Raw genomic sequence first — 16,439 nt, 5'->3', positions numbered from 1 at the left:
TACCTGGACCACAACATGGCCGGAAATCATCATCCGAGAGTCCAGGTTGTAGCATTCTCACATTCCCAGGGCTGTATCCCATGGCCTTGTCCATCTTCTGGGGCTCTGGGAGCAGATCTTCCTCAGGCTTTGCTGATCTGTTCCTCACTCTGGGCCACACAGTGACTACAGCCCCCCCCCATCAGCTCTTCGTGGGTCCCCGTAGTGAAGACTTCTCTCACCATTCTGACTGCGAGTACCTGAAGAGCTCTCTGTAGTTTTCAAAAGATTCATGTGAGTCTTCTCTTGATCTGTGGAGATAGGTGGATAGGATTAATCCCTTTTTTATGATAAGGAAACTGGGACTCAAGAGGGGTTAATTTTGAAAAACTAACCCTTGGAAGGTACATCAGCATCACCTAGGGACCTCTTACAAATTGCCTGTCCATTCCCAAAGATTCCAAAACTTTCACCCCTCCTACAGCTAACTTCACTCCAGAGTAGAATTGTTTCATGGAATTCTATCTTTTGCATTTTTCTTTAGCCAAGCATCGTGTCCCATTTATAGGTGAGAAAATCAGGAAGGTCACTTGATTAGCTAAGGCAAAAAAAAAGAGAATAAATCCAATGGTCTCACTTAATTTTTTACCATCCCCTGTCATCAAAGCAACAGGGGAGATGATACTGGACTATTCCAAAGTATTGGAAATGAGTTGTCCCTCAACTCTTCTAGGGCACAGTGGAGTATAATTTTCCTTCCCAGGCCTGTTCCTTATCTGAATTTCATGCTCAGTTTAGGGCACTATTCCCTAGCCTCAGCTCAGGCATTCTCCCCTTCCCTGTGTTCAGTCAACTACTTTTCCCTTGGTTCATCAAATGCTCAAACTCTCCTTTTAGGCATCTTAGTGTATACTTCATCCAACTCTTATCCATCCTTCCCGTCTCTGTGAATTTCGCTGCTTAAAGAAGCCTTTCCTGTCCTCCCAATGTAAGTCTTGTCCTCCATTTTACTCTCCCATAGCACTCAGAGAGTATTTAATGTCTCCTCTACTAGACCTTAAGAACTGTGAGATCAGGCATCCTGCCATTTTGCTCACTACTCTATCCCCAGTGCTTGTGGTAGGCACTCAAGCACTTAATACATGTTGAATGAATGAATGAATGAATGAATGAGTGAGTGAGTGAATGAATGAAAGGAGAAAGAGGAAAGGTAGCAAATCACAGAGAAAATGAGCAAAATGAAAAACCAAGTCCTTCCAGAGGTAAAATTAAGGACTAAATGTTGCTTTGATCTCCAGAAAATTTCTTTAGAACCCCATAATGGAAGCCAGCAAGCTTGAATGGTCCAGAGAACACTTTCAAGGCAAGGGATGGGAGAAAATGGGAATGATGGTTGAGGTCTTTTGGGTGAGGCAGGGAATGCAGGCAGCTAGCTTCAGTTTCCCCCTATATTCCAAAGATGCCAGTCCAATTTTGGAGCCTGAGGAAGAGAACACTGGAAGAACGCTCTGAACTACATCCAGTTCTGATGCAGAGAAAGAGAAAAGAAGGGTTCTGCCAGCTGGAATAGCTTCAGGTGAGGCCACCCTAGTATTCAGCAAAATAAAAGGATTGTCTTTGGTAGGCAGCAGAGGAGAGATCCTGGGGCCTGTGGGCAAGAAGACAAACCAGAGGAGATGGCGAGAAACTTGAAGTAGTGAAGAGTTAAAGGGAATAAACATGTTTCACGATATATTGAGGGTGAGGGGCAGGGAAAGGTGGGGGAGAGACCAGCGAGCGCATAGACCGTTAATAAATGAGGAGAAGTGGGAGATTCATCTTACCTCCTACAGGGCAGAGATACTCAGCTCATTTTTTAGATCAGTCTTTAAAAAGAAAAATGACAAAAAGGAATTTGGATAATTAGGAAGTAAATGCAGACGGTGCAAAAATCGTTACTGATAGAAAGCAGGTAGGAGAATACTCAGAAAATGTAAAGGTTTCACAAATCAGCAAGCCAGGATGACATCCATCATGAGGTATTAAGGCTGGTGTTCTGGGAACATGCTAAGCGGGGAGCTGATTGAACCACTTATAATTATGTCTTGGAAAATCATAGAAAGTAAAAGGGGCCATCAGGAGCCTGGGGAAGTGAAACGGATGTGACTTCTAAAAAATGGTACAACAGTCCGAAAAATGTTCATCCCGTTAGTTTGGAGCTAGATACAGAGAAAGGGGGAGGGAATCTGTCATCTTCGGGAGGAGAATAGAGCAGGGCGTGCGTGTGTGCGTGCGCGTGTGTGTGTGTGTAAGTGTGCCTAAGGGCCAAACCACACCAAACAGAATACTACTAAGTGATCAAATTGGAAACAGAACAACAGATGTGTTGTAACGGGTGCACCACAAGTGGCTGTTGTTAAAACAGGTTCAGGTTTTTGCCAGTGGTGTAGACATGTAAGTGAAGACTGCACAGAAAGGGAAAATCAGGGCAGAGAACTCATTCAGGGAGAAGGATACCCTCCCAATGAACAGAGGATTCTGAGCCCATTGACAAGGTCTCACTTCGGACGGGGTGCGGGGGGGACCGTGTGCACTGAAGAAGCTGATAGGGGGATGTGGCCGAGAAATAACACAGGAACCTGAAGAAGTCATCGGTGTGGACACCTACTTCTGCATGTGTGTGGTGGGGACTGGCTGGGCTTGACCCAATGAATGGGGGGTGGGGGGGGGGACGGACCCACCCCCCATCCCCCCGCTCTTCCAAGGGAGCCATAGGAAGGTGGGAAGCCACCTGGGGGCTACATGCATGACATTTGGATGCAGAGCTAGAAGCAGAAGGTGACACTCCGGAGTGGCTGCAGAAAGGGTAGGGAAGGCCGCTACAGGCCGGCCGAGAGGGAGTGGCCTCTCATGGTAATGATCCTAACTGACTCCACAGCCCCAGCGCCCTGCACGCTTTTACAAGGTTAAAGCAACAGCTTGAACCTGTATGGGGTGAGCATTTGTTTCCTTTCCAGATTGCCAGCTAATGAGGAAAGATTAAAGGAGCTAAATCTGTTTAGCTTGGCTAAGTGACGACGGAGGCGGCGGGAGTGGAGCGGCATGCTGGGCAGGCCTGGCCGGGCCGGGGGTGTGATAACTGTCTGCAGATTTCGGGAAGGTGGAACGCCAGGGCGGGAGGAGCGGCTGGCTCAGGTGCTGCCCGGGCCTCAGCCTCCTCCCACGGAAAGAGAGGAAGGAGAGTTTCCCAACAGTGAGCTTGGTGCTCCTGGAGTAGTCCGTTGACCTGAGGGGAAGAAGAGTGCACTGAAGTCCCCACTGAGCTAAGGGGGGGACCATGCCAACCCGCATTCTTAGCAGGACTGTCCCAATGGGCCGCTTTCATTTTACCTTCTGCTAACAGCATCTTCGGTGTTCCTGAAGGTCCTCTCTGACCCACTGCCCCCACCACAGCCGGCGACTTAGGAGAGTTGGAACCCAAAAAGGTTACTCCACTTTCTGGCCTGTGACGTTCTTAGTAGCTAGCTGGTCTGGTGGTTCATAGCCAGGCCAGTCCCTCAGGATGTCTTCAGATACAGTCTTTCCAAAGCTGTGAGATCAGCACCTGTGAGAAGAGCCCTTCTAGGAGCAGAAAGAACTTGTCCAAAAAGAGGGGACAAGGCCCTGGGGTCTCCAAACCTGGACCCTCCTCAGGAGAGCTGGGGCTGCCTCTCGTCATGCTTCCTGTTGGCAATCTCACGGTTAAACACTTAAACAATCTTTCTTTCTCCTCTTTTCTCTCTCCCCCTCTCTCTCTTTCTCTCTTCTTTTCAGAGTTGACAGGGGCCAAATAAAGGCCCTTTTAAAAAAAACACACAAAACAATTTTGTTCCTTCTGAAAGTGATGGAGCGAAAGTGAGTGCAGATTATAGGCCTGTGAGGCGAGGGCCTTCCTGACGGGGGAGAAGCGGTGACATGATGGGAACCTAATGGCAGTAATTGGCCCTGGCTTTGACAGGGCCCATATCACAGCTCAGGAAAAGAGAGATGTTTAAAGTAAAAATTTACACAAAATTATATGTTTTCGGGGTGAAAAAGACTGTTTGGATTTCATTTTTTTTCTTCCTCTTCTTCCCCCCGGGCATGTTTCATGGGTCTTCCTTTGCCGGGTGAGTGTGTGTGTGTGTGTGTGTGTGTGTGCGCGCGTGCACTTGTGTGTGTGCACATGTATATGCACACATGGCCATGCATCTGTCCCCCCAGGTACATGTGCATTTGATAACTGCGTCGTCCATGCCTTCTGTTTTCTCCCTTACTCAATCAGAGGCATTGGTTAGCTTTGGAAGTTTCCCTTTCAGAAGTAGAAGGAGCCTACGAGAAGGGAGAAACAGAGAACCATTTGAGTAATGTCTTAGGCCGCCTTTGATAATTTCGCCTTAGCATCACTTGTTCAGATCCAATATATATAGTCAGCTGCCATCTTGTATGTATCCTTGTGGCACTTCATCCTAAATAACCAAGTAATAGATTGGGTAATTATATTTGTTTAGTGTCTGACTCCTACCCCTCCAGACTGTGAGCCCTTTGAATGCAGGACTTTGTTTATCTAGTTCAGTGCCATAATCCCAGCACCAGCACAATGCCCAGCACACAGCAGGCGTTCGGGATTTGTTCAATGGGTGGCCCAGAATCACAGAATTATGTTGAGACAGGAGCTGTGTTGGAAGACCATACCTTCCTGAGTATAAAATGCTGGGAAGCCAGACTTTTGTCTTGGGTACCAAAATATTCAGAGAATTGATTCTTCATTCCCTGTTGGAAATGTGGCCTGAGGGGAAGGCTTCCAAGATGGCAGTGAAACTAGAACGTGAGTTGTTCATCCCTTGTTCAGAGTAGTTCAGACTTTCTCCACTGTGAGCTGTACTAGAAGCTCTGCAGTCAAACTCCCAACAACTCTTCAATCCTAATGACCATTTCCAGTGTAGACTGGTCCAGTGGGGGCTTGCAAGATGGACTGCAGCTCCCTGTTTGATCTGGAGGTTAAGCACCATGCATGGGCCAAGCTGAGTTCTAGTCAGCTCTCCGTCTACTTCTTAGATTTTTAAAAAATATATACCCTTTGACTAAAGTAGTAATGAGATGCATGAATGAAACTAAATCAAATGTTTTCTTCAGGTGAGCTCAAGGTGAGGTCCCGGAATCACAGAATCTCAGATTTGGGGAGTGGCTGTACAGGCTCTGAGGTCCATGTTTTATTAGCTGCATGCATATAACCTCTACAATAACCCCTCAAGCTCCGAATGCAAAGATTGTCATGTCCGGTGGGAGTCAAGAAGTAAGGGGGTTAAGAACTGTGCGAGGCAAGTTTGTCCTTGAGAATGGGACAAAGTTAGAAAGGGGAGACGTAGCAGGGACTGTGCCGGGAAAGGCAGTGGAAACCAGTTCTGAAAGGAGAGTTCAGGAGACTGGTGGAGAATGGGAATGTATAGGCACCAGCAGCAGAGATGAGGCAATATTCTATGTCCTCTCCATTTTCCCGAAGTGAACTGAAGAAAATTTCAACCCAGGCAAAGTAGAAGTTTCCAAGACCACTGCAGGAATCCAGAACCCTGGGTGGACATCGCTGAGGGTAGGAGAAGGGCTACAGTGGCTAGAATCCAATGGAGTGATGCTCCTGGAGCTGCGACGGTCATCGAGATGCCAACTGATGATAAGTCGATACGATCCAGGGGACAGTTCTAAAATAACACTGGGTGTGGCCCATGTGCTCAGTACGGAGTCAGGACAGTTATAGCTAGTGATGTCACGAGGGGGTCATGAGTCATAAGTTTCACGCGCTGTAGGAGGACATGAGGACAAAGGGATCGCTTATGGTCAGAGTACAGGTTCTGAAAAAAAAGGAGGTATTTGGGGTTTTAGAACCATCTATTTGTGCCAATATTTATGGAATGCCTACTTTATTCCAGGCATCCCGTTTGGTCAAAGCCCTCCAGACCTACTGTTTAAGTCACTTCCCTTTTATTTTCCCTTTATATGCTGAATCGAGATTGTGAGTAAAGAAAAAAAAAAGTGGCTGGCATTCCATGAAGGAAAATCACAAAATATGAGAAGGCTCTCTTGGCAACCTCAGGGTTCTCTGAGCTCTGTAGACGCTCCAAGAGTCTAAGGGAACAGCTGCAGCTTACAGAATTTTCCTTCTTTTTGGCATTTAGCACAGAGATGATAACCTTGTCCTCCTATATTACCTCAGTGTAGGAATATTAAAATAGTAAATTACATGCATTTTCCTAAAATACAGTGCTTTCACTGGGATCTGGAATAATGACTTGGCTGCAGGTGCCTCTGGGTACCACTTGGCTTGCCAGTCAGTGCAGCGCGTTGATCTGAAGATGAGATGCTAAAACCTTCCAGCCTGACTCCCTTGGACGTGATCTTGGCTGTTAGAGCCTACCCTCCTAACAGGATAGCAAAGCAGCTGTGGGTGGTGCTTGCTTTTTCACTCGTCTAAACTTTTTGCTTAAAATTGTGGGATCTCAGAGCCTTCGAGGTCATGTGACATTTCTCAATAGACTGCCTACTCTAAGTTAAATGCTGGAGATACCAAGATTTAAAAATAGTTCCTGCTTAAAGGAATTCATAGTCCACGGAGGAGACAGCCCAGCTAGAGAGATCATTTCAATATACTATGATACATGCCAAGATAGATGTCTGAACAAGTTGCAGCACCACCTAGAAGAAGCAGGCACCAAAATCAGCTAGAGACCTCGAAAAAGCGTCACAGAGTTGGCAAAACTGTTGAATGATTCTTTTGGGAGAACACAAGTTTGATAAGCAGCGGAAGAGCACAGGGAGGGGTGCTCCAAGCAGAAGGCAGAGCGTCATTGTTGAAAGCATGAATTTTAATTCGACCAATCCCGACCCTGAGTTCCTTAGCAGTTTCTAAGAAAGTTCACTCTCCTCACTTTTGTGACAATTGTGTGCTCGGTATCGGGACAGTGAGAAAGGGAAAGGGCTTGAAGAACCACGAAGAGAAAGGAAGGTAGGCATAAATTAGAGGGAAAGCGGGAGAGAAAGGAAGGAAACCGGTATTTATGGAGTGTCTGTTTTATGCCAGGCGGCTTTACCTCATCTCATTTCGTGGTATCGCTCCCACTTTAGAAGTGATGAAAATGTGGTGCAGAGAGATGAATGAATTCCTTCACCCTCCCTTCACTCTTCCATCCTCTCCCACCCACCCCCCACCCCCGTTTCCACTCTAAGTCTACCTCAGACCCTTCTCTGAAGCCCCCGCCGGCTGTTGACTACCACCTCTTGGATCTCTGACAGACACTCCAACTTACCTGTCCGGAATGCTGCCAATAATTCCCCCTCCCCCACATCTGCTCCTTCTCCACTCTTCCCATGCCCCCTCCCCATCCATGTGCTTGCACAGGAAACCGGAACCACTCTTGACCATTCTTTCTTGCTCAGCCCCACATTTGACACATCACTCAGTCCTGACCATGTCACCTCTAAGACTTCTCTCAAGTGCATGCACTTCTACCCCGCTTCTGTCCACCACCCCCAAGCAGGCCGTCATCACCTATCATCTGGTACGACTGAAATAGTCTTACTTGATTTCTTTCTTCCATTCTCGTCACCTCCCAATCCAGCCTCTCCACCGAGCAACCCAGAAATCTCTTTAAGATGCACAGCCCCTCATAATCCCTAACCCTGCGAGACATGCTCCCTTGTCTGCCCTGACCCTCCCCTCACTTTGGGGGTCTTTGCATCCCACCCACCTCTTCACATGGCTGGGTCCTAATGCTTCAGGTCTTAGTTTAAATGCCATTTCCCCCAGAGAACTCTTCCCAATCTAATAAAAATGTCTCCTATTTTTCTATTTATTATCTTTGTCTCTTAAGTGTTTATGATGAATTGTAGTGATAAGTGTGTGTGTGTGTGTGTGTGTGTGTGTGTGTGTGTGTGTGTGTTTAATATCTGTCTCCTCCACCAAGCCTGAGTTCTGTGCGGGGAGTACTTTTTCTCATTAGTTCACCACTGAGTCATCGCCACCTTGCCCCGTGCCAAGCATTGAGTAGGCATTTAATATTATATTTTAAAATATTATGTTTTGTTAAAAAAGAATATTAATTGAAACTGGTTCAGGACAAGGAAGAGCTTGGATTTTTATTTTATTTTATTTTTTTTTTGGTCTCACCTCTTCCTGACACCAAAGCCCCAGCACTTTCCTCTCCACCATCCTGCCCTCCTGTGGATGAGAACCAGCATGGACAGGCAGGCAATGTGTGGTCTTCCTGGAGTTCTTTTCAGAGACAGGATGGAGAGCCTTCAGAAACTTAATCCTGATGGACAGTGAACTCTGTGAAACCAGGGGCCATGTCCTCACTGCTTAGCGAAGTGCCTGGCACAGAGTAGGTGCTCAATAAATGATGAATGAACAAATGAACCATGAGCAACTCTTAAGTTTCTAATATGAACCAGTGGGTATAGGTACTGTTTACTGAGGTGGAGAAGGGAGAGGAGAAGGAGGAGATTCACTTGTGGGTAGGGAGAGGTGGGGAGAAATGAAGAGTTTAGTTTCAGAATGACCTGAACAGAAGGCACAAACAACAATAAGCTTGTGTTTCAGAAACAATGAGCAGATTATCCATTCATTTATTCATTTATTTGACCATTCATTTAATCCACAAATGCCTGCTTAAAGTTTAGTGCATGCCAAACACTATGCTACATGCTTAACATAAGATAATAAGTCAGATAAAGTCGAGTAAGGGAAATGGATAAGAAAACAGATTAAAACGTAGAGTAGTTACGCCATTATAAAAATGAGCACATAGTTCTGTGGGACTTCAGAAGTGGAGGCAGAAAGACTTTCTGGAGAAAGTAACACCTCACTTGCATCCTGAAAACTGGAGGAAGAAGGTGCCAGCCTGACTAAAAGCCAGAGAAAGGGTGTTCGAAGCAAAGGAAGTAGCATGTGCAAAAGCCCAGTGGCAAAAGAAAGAAAAGCATCCAGGGAACTATAAATAATTCAGCAAGTGGGAATCATGGTGTTGGGAGCAGGGTGCTCCGTGGAAAGTAGTAAGAGATCCAAGCCATGGACCACTTCAACATCCTGCCTCTCTGTCCCTCCGTTCAGAGAGAATAGATAATGCTGGAAGTCGAGTACAGGTGTTAGTAAAGTCACTGTGGCTCACGGTGATGTGTGTGAGGAGAAAGTGGAGTTGGAATCATAACCTTGCACCAAGTTGGTAAGAACCTTATTTGCCATAACAAAGTGTATGACTTCTGGGGGCAATTGGTAACCATTGAAAGCTTTAGATCGAGAAGGGTGGTGGTGGTGATATGATCAGATACATCCCTTAGAAAGATAACTCATAGCTAGTATGAAAATGGATTAACAGAGACATAACAAGGAGCCACTTCCTGTCATATTTTCTGTCAAGAAGACATTCTTCAGGTTGGAAAAAAAAGAATGGTAAGAAAATACCAAAGTCCGAGATAATGTGTGTCAGATGTGTGTGTGTGTGTGTGTGTGTGTGTGTGTGTGTTTGTAAGAAGCTATCTACAAGAGTCCCTATGCTGACCCTCATGAGTCAACTGAACTACTTGTCGTGTATTTGCCTCACATGCCTCTATGTTTGGACACATTAGTTTCCTTTTCTCGAGAGGTCCTCCCTGCCTCATGTCCATCCGAAATTAAAACTGTATGTCTCAGTTCAGCCTTTCCTACCCCTCTTCTCCCAGCCATATTTAACAGTTCCATTCTCTGGACATAACGACTATTCTAGAACTACTGGTTTTCTTTTTTTCCATTTGTTTATTTATTTATAGAGAGAAAGAGAGTGCACGCTAGTGTGCAAGTGGGACAGGTTGGGGCAGAGGGAGGGGGCAGAGGGAGAGAGGAGAGAGAATCCCAAGCAGACTTCCCTCCAGGGGTAGAATCTAACGTGGGGCTCAATCTCATGACACTAAGATAATGACTTGAGCCAAAATCAAGAGTCAGACACTCAACTGACTGAGCCACCAAGCGCCCCTAGAACTACTCGTTTTCTTATCTGTCTCCCAAACTAGACTGTCAACTCCTCAAGAGCTAAGATTGTGCAAGTTGCTTTGTCTCCCCAACATCAGGTACGTTCAGGGTAAACAGTAGGTACGCTAAATAGCAGATGGATTGAAGTTTATTGGAATACTAATAACTGGGATGGTCTAATGTGAAATTTAATAAATGCAAATTCCTGTGCTTGGATCCAAAACTTCAGCTGCACCGGTAGAGGATGGGAAAGCAAGATTATTCATTCAGCAAACATCTGTTGGCTATCAGGTACATGCCAGGTACTGTGCTTGACGCTGGACATAAAGGCAACCAGGGAGACACGTTCTTTGCCCTCATGGAGTTTACAATCTGTTGGGAGGATAGATTTTAAACAAGTAGTTAATGTAAGTGAAACGCTATAGAGAACAACGTAGAGAGCAATGGAGATCTAACCTCGTCTGGAGGGCCAGGAAGACTCTACGAGGAAGGGCTATATAAGCTGGCCTGAAAGACTGCTGCAGTTCTCCAGGCAAAGTCAAGGGTCGGTGGGGCCTGGTGCTAGGGGTTGGGGTAGGAGATGTGGTTCGCAGCAGATCTCAGCTCTGTTATTACTTCCATAGGTCAACTTGCCCTGACCTTCTTGACAAGGTCACATCTCCTATAGCACCATGGATGCTCTTGCAGGACTTCTTTCTGTCACAGACTCACATGTATTTCCATCATTCCTCGGTGAATGACCATCACACCCCTAGACTGTATGCACAGTGAAGAGACTTGTCTTGTTTTGTTCACCAGTGTATTCCCAGTGCCTAGGACCATACCTAGCATATAGGAGGCTCTGGACTGAGGTTTACTGAATGAATGGAAGAGTAAATGAATGAATTAGTAAGAGAATGAATGAGGAGGTGGGCATCTCAGGCAGAGAGAACAAGCACCGAAGACCAATGTGTCTGGGAACAGAGTGAGGGGGAGACCAAGAGTGAGAAAATATGAGGGTTTGGTTGACTGTCAGCTATATATGAAAGAACAAAGTAGGATACATGGCTACAAATTTAGGCTTCTTTGAGAAAAATCTCTCTACTCTGCCCTGGCTAGACTAAACCTAGGGTGTTATTTTCTTTCCTGGGGACCACATTTTAGTAAGCACTGTGACAAATATTTGCAAAACATTTCCACATGGGAAGTTCCATCACATAATGGAAGGATCATGGGATTTCTGATTCAGACAGACAGACACCTGAGTTTGAATTCCAACTCTACCATTTGATCGCTGTATTGGACAAATCACTCAACTTCCCAGAGCCTGTTTTCTTGTCTATAAAACAGAAATAATAATATCCAAAGTTCTGAAACCTAAATAAAATAACATGTAAAATGCCTAACATGGTGCCTGGCACACAAGGGCGCCTAGTAAATGTGAGCCTCCACAGCTATTAGAAGAAAAAGAACTCTGGGCGCTTTGAGTTAAGGAAGGCGTCTTTATTTATTTATTTTCTAACATTTTATTTCTTTGAGAGAGAGAGAGAGCATGAGCAGGAGGAGGGGTAAGGGCAGAGGGAGAGAGACAAGCAGATTCCCCACTGAGCAAGGAGCCTGACTCAGGGCTCCATTCCAGGACTCTGAGATCATGACCTGAGCCGAAGGCAGACACTTAACCAATGGAGCCACCCGGGTGTCCCAAGGAAGGCTTCTTGAAGGGGGCAAAATCTGGGCAGGTCACTTAGGGACTGGGGGACTTTATTTTATTAAAGAAAAGAGAGAGGCCTCAGTTGAGGGGGTGGGCGATTACCGAGCATGGCAATATGCTAGGCCCTATGCATGGATAGAGAGCCAAGTAGAGCCCATTCCAAGCTTCAGGCCAAGAATTTCTCTTCTGGGCAGCAACCTTCTATCCCTTATCTCACCTTCCCGTTAGGAATATAATGTGCAGGAACCATCTCCGACTAGTGTACCAGTTTTGGAAAGTAGGGAACCTAGAGCCTAGTTCAGGATTTGCTCACAAACTTGGGCAACCTCTGAGAGCCCACACTCTTTGAGCTTGTATAGTACGTGCACCCCACGATGGAGCTCTGAGCAAATGTGTGTGCACACGTGTGCCCACATGCACACGTGCACACATTAAAGCCCACAGCCAAGCCCAGACAAAGCATGCTAGCCACACTGGAGCTCGGCTGTAACAACCAACAGCAGCCCATACAGAGGGTAGCTTTGGGTATGGAAGGACTAGTAAGGGAGAAGGGAGGCGAGAGATGGGAAAGAACATATGTTCAAAAATAAACACTGCCTCCTGCTAAATGGTCTAGAAAGCATCTGTAAGAGGGGCTCTGGGCTGTGGGGTTTCCGAGGATGGTTAGTGCGGGAATGTTTTGTCTGTACAGTTGGGGCTGGGGGCTTCCACATCCTGCCCCACTGCCACATCTGGGGAAGTCATCTGTGCTGGGCTGATGGCTCCCTGAGCACTCCTATTTTAATGGCTCGTGGTGCCGCAAGAAGTGGCCCTGGAATGGCCATTCCAGGCAGCACTGGGGAAGGGCCTGGGGTGGGCCCCAGGCAGCCTATTTGCTTTTCTCCCACCCCGGCCCATCTACCACCTTTCAGGCCCTCTCTGCCCAGGTGAGCTGGCCTGCATCCTGGTTGGCATCCTCCAGCTGCCTGCGGGGTGACCATGGGACCAGGGGACTTTGGCATGGGGAATGGGGAAAGGACTCGGCCCTGCTCCCCTGGATTGCCATCTCCTTGATGAGGCGCCAGCTCCTACATCCATCAGGGTTTTCTTTCTTCTTTTGATGCAGCTCTGTCTCATCTCTTTGCAAAAGAGGGAGGTTCAGGGTTATGGGGTCACTTCCAAGACCAAGTGGTGCAGAAAGGGCAGGCACAGCGCATTTTGAAAGAAGTGCTTCTCTCTGTGAAGCATGGTATTAGGGCGAGAAATGAAAAGAGCGAAGCAGAGAGATGTGCGGAGGGCTCCTGCCTCTGCTGTCCCCTCAGGTCTAAGAGGACCCCCTAGTCATTTCTGCCCTCGTGCTCCAGGGCAGCCCCATCCTAGACACAGTCCCTCAGCCTGAGACAGATGGCTGTAGGTGGAGACAGACCTGCTCCCCAGAGAACTCTGGGATGGGGTCGTTGAACGGCACACGGTCTCCCTGCCTTGCTGACAGCCCTGGAGAATGACCCGCAGGACCCAGGAGAAGTGGCATCGCCTGCGAGATACCTGCAGGTCGCCCGGATTGAGTAAGGGGCCAAGGCTTCAGCGAGGGTGACGACCCCCCACACACACACATCCGTGTCCCCGCGGCAGCCTGGCTCGAGTGGGGGCCTACAGCGCATGGGGAGAAGCTGGAGGGGGCAGAGGAGAGGGGAGGGTTTGCGCTCCTCTCTCGGCAAGGGCTCGTAAAGCTGCAGGTGTGAGATGTTGTTATTTAGTCTAGAGCCTGGTATGTGACAGCCCGGGCCCTCTCTCCTGCGACTGCCGCCGCCACCGCCTCTGCTGGCCAGATAATTAGTCCATTACGACTCTCCCACCTCGGGTGGGTGGGGGCAGGGCGAGAGCCCACCCTCAGACTCCTTGTAATTCAACTTCCTGTGTTTTATGGAAGCGGGCTGTTGGGGGCAGAGAGTGAAAGGCCCTCCCTAGGCTTGGCCAACCCCTCGCTCCGCTCCCAGCCCCCACCTCGCTCCCCCCCCCCAACCAAACCCAGTTGCTGTGGTGACCAAAGGTTATTTCCCAGCTTCGTATTCAAACTAATTTGTAAAAGTTTTTTACATCTCTTACCTGCCGAAAACATGAATACGAGACGGGTCTATCTCACCCCGAGTCTCGCTCTGCCTGTCTCTCTTCCTCCGCATCTCTCCTCTGTCTCTCTCTATTTTTATTACACGCTTATCGCCTTTTTCCCTCCTGCTTTTGAAATTGATTTCCTTTCCTTTCTCCCCCTATTCAGGACCTAAACGCTGAATGTTCGATATTTCATTTGAGACCGCTAATCGCATTACTGCCCTTGACGTTTTACAGATATCATATTATGGGCGCAAATTTGGCAAATTATTAGCGCTGTAATGTATAGCTTGTCAGAGGTATTTAAGACGCTAAGAGCCCAAGGCTTATCGGGGTTAGCAGAGAGCTCTCGTTGAGCTTTTGAAATGCAGAGAGCCAGTTATAAAACACACTGTGACTCTCTCTTCAGCTGGTGAAAAAAAGGAAAAGAGAAAAAGAGAAAGAAAAAGAAAAAAAATGTCACCCGTCTATCAGAGGCTTCCAGGGCTGATAACAAGCAAAATTCTTCTCTGTGGGTTTCACTGGAAATGTGAGAAGCTTTTAAAACATTTCTCAAGCTGTCTGGAAAAGAAAAAAAATCTTTATTGAAAGGATGTAGCAATCTTTTTTACTGTGGCCTATTTATCTCTGGGGAAAAAGCTGTAACAAGAAGATCCCCTACCGGCCATCGGCCGTGTCAGGGCCTGCCTGGCTTTGGTGGCAGGACTTTGGTGTGGGGGGCTTGCTGAGAGAGAGTGGGGCCACCTTTGGCAAAAAGGGGAAAGGCTGCTGGCTCTGGTGCATTCCTCTGGGAGAGGTAGCCTCGGCACAACACCTCGTGCCTGCTCAGGGCTCATCGGACCCATCTCAGCAAATCCCTTTTGAATGCGTGTGTGATTGAACCAACCAACAAAATAAACAGAGCCTTGAAGCTGCTGCCCCACTTTGGCTGGTCCACCTGTGCCCCGAACCCGTTGGCCCCTACTGCTGTCAGCACCGAGGCGCTTTCCCAGCCCCCCATGACCAGCCCTGCTCTCTGAGCCTTCTCCCCTGTGGTCACCCTGAACTTTGGCACTTGGCTCAATATCTCCCCGCCCCTCTTCCTGCCTTCATCCTGGGGATTTCAACACCCACAGGGACCATCCAAATCCCGGGTTCTCTGCTCCAGTCTCCTTCACTACTACAGCAGAAGGCCAGAGGAACGTGGCCCCACGCTCGCTCTGACTGTGTCTCAGGATTTCCTCACCTCAGAAATCCCACATTCTAATCAGACCCTTCTATCCTTCTACATCTGTGCTACTCCTCTCTCCCCTGGAGACTGGTTTTTGACCTGATGGAGACCCTCAATCCTTGGATCATTCCTGATGTAACAAGCCCATCATTCCCTCCTAGGCTCACTTTTGTTCTTACCCAACTTTGACTCTTTGATCAATCTCTTTAAAGAATATCTTGGTTCAGTTTCCTCACCCCTTTACCTTTCTGCCTATCTCAGGTCCAACTCCGCAGAAGTATTTGCTTTCTCCTCTACCTACGCCCTGCGATGCTGGACTGAGAACATCTCACAACCAGTCTGACTGGTACGAACCTTAGGTGGGCCCTGAATGCTTCTCACCTGTCCTCCGGCTTGGCCTAGAATCAATTGCCTTTTCCATTTCCCACAGCACTTGTTTTAAGCCTTTCCTTCTCTCAAGAAATTTCCTTCCTTGCCTCTGTTTACCTCGTTCTCCCTGGATGACTTCATTCCCTGCTTTCCAGAGAGACTAGAGGCCAAAAGCTCAACTTTTCTCCTCTCTTAACCTTACCCTTGACCCAGAGGGTCATCTGCACAGCTGGGCATCCTGACTCAGTACTAATCCTCTCCCGGTACCCTGGTGCCCATCACCTCTGCTCCCTGAGAACTTGCACTGCCATGTCTTCTTCAGTGTCCCTCTTCCTACCGGTGCCATTCCCTCTACCTTCAAGCACCCTCGAGTCTCCCCTTGAAACCTTGTTCTACGTTATCATTCAAGCACCTTACTTCCCCATCTTCCTTGTTCTCTTTACTGACAAACTTGTTCAAAAGCAGTCCTAATCCTCACACGTCCTCTTCCCCATCTCGAGCTCACTCAGCCCATTGTAGACTATGTTCCATCTCACTACTTTATGGATGCTTGGATCACCTTTTCCCTCTTCCAATTCTCTTTTTCCTTACCTTCTCTAACTCATTTCTTTGGGTTTTATCTACTCCTCATTTTCATTCCCTAGCTTCTCCTCCTTCGTATGTCTCTTCCACATGGTTGCTGCTCAAAATACCTTCACTCATCTCTTTTGACTTTACACATCTGCCTTACGTGATCTCCTCCATGCCGGTGGTACCACTTGCCCTCTAAACACTGATGACTCCATGGCTACAACTTCAGCCTCAACCTCTCTCCTGAGCTTCATGCCTCGTATTCCAAGTGCCAACTCACTATCTCCCCTTGAACTCTTGCAGGGCACCTCATCTTCAGTGTATTCAAAAGTGACATCAGGGGCGCCTGGGTGGCGTAGTCATTAAGCGTCTGCTTTCGGCTCAGGGCGTGATCCCGGTGTTACGGGATCGAGCCCCACATCAGGCTCCTGCACTATGAGCCTGCTTCTTCCTCTCCTACTCCCCCTGCTTGTGTTCCCTCTCTCGCTGGCTGTCTCTATCTCTGTCAAATAAATAAATAAAATCTTTAAAAAAAAAAA

General features: G+C 47.6%; 1 protein-coding gene across 6 annotated transcripts in view; it reads left to right on the top strand.

Annotated features, from left to right (window-relative positions):
• Window positions 1–16,439, top strand: part of RNF220 (ring finger protein 220) — a 212,723-nt gene that overhangs the window by 84,341 nt on the left and 111,943 nt on the right. The gene's annotated exons all lie outside the window — the stretch shown is intronic.

This window comes from Ursus maritimus, unplaced genomic scaffold, assembly GCF_017311325.1.
Source record: "Ursus maritimus isolate PB19 unplaced genomic scaffold, ASM1731132v1 scaffold_12, whole genome shotgun sequence".
NCBI classification, from domain to species: Eukaryota; Metazoa; Chordata; class Mammalia; order Carnivora; family Ursidae; genus Ursus; species Ursus maritimus.
The sequence above is the reverse complement of the archived record's forward strand: the minus strand, read 5'-3'. Positions and strand labels throughout refer to the sequence as shown.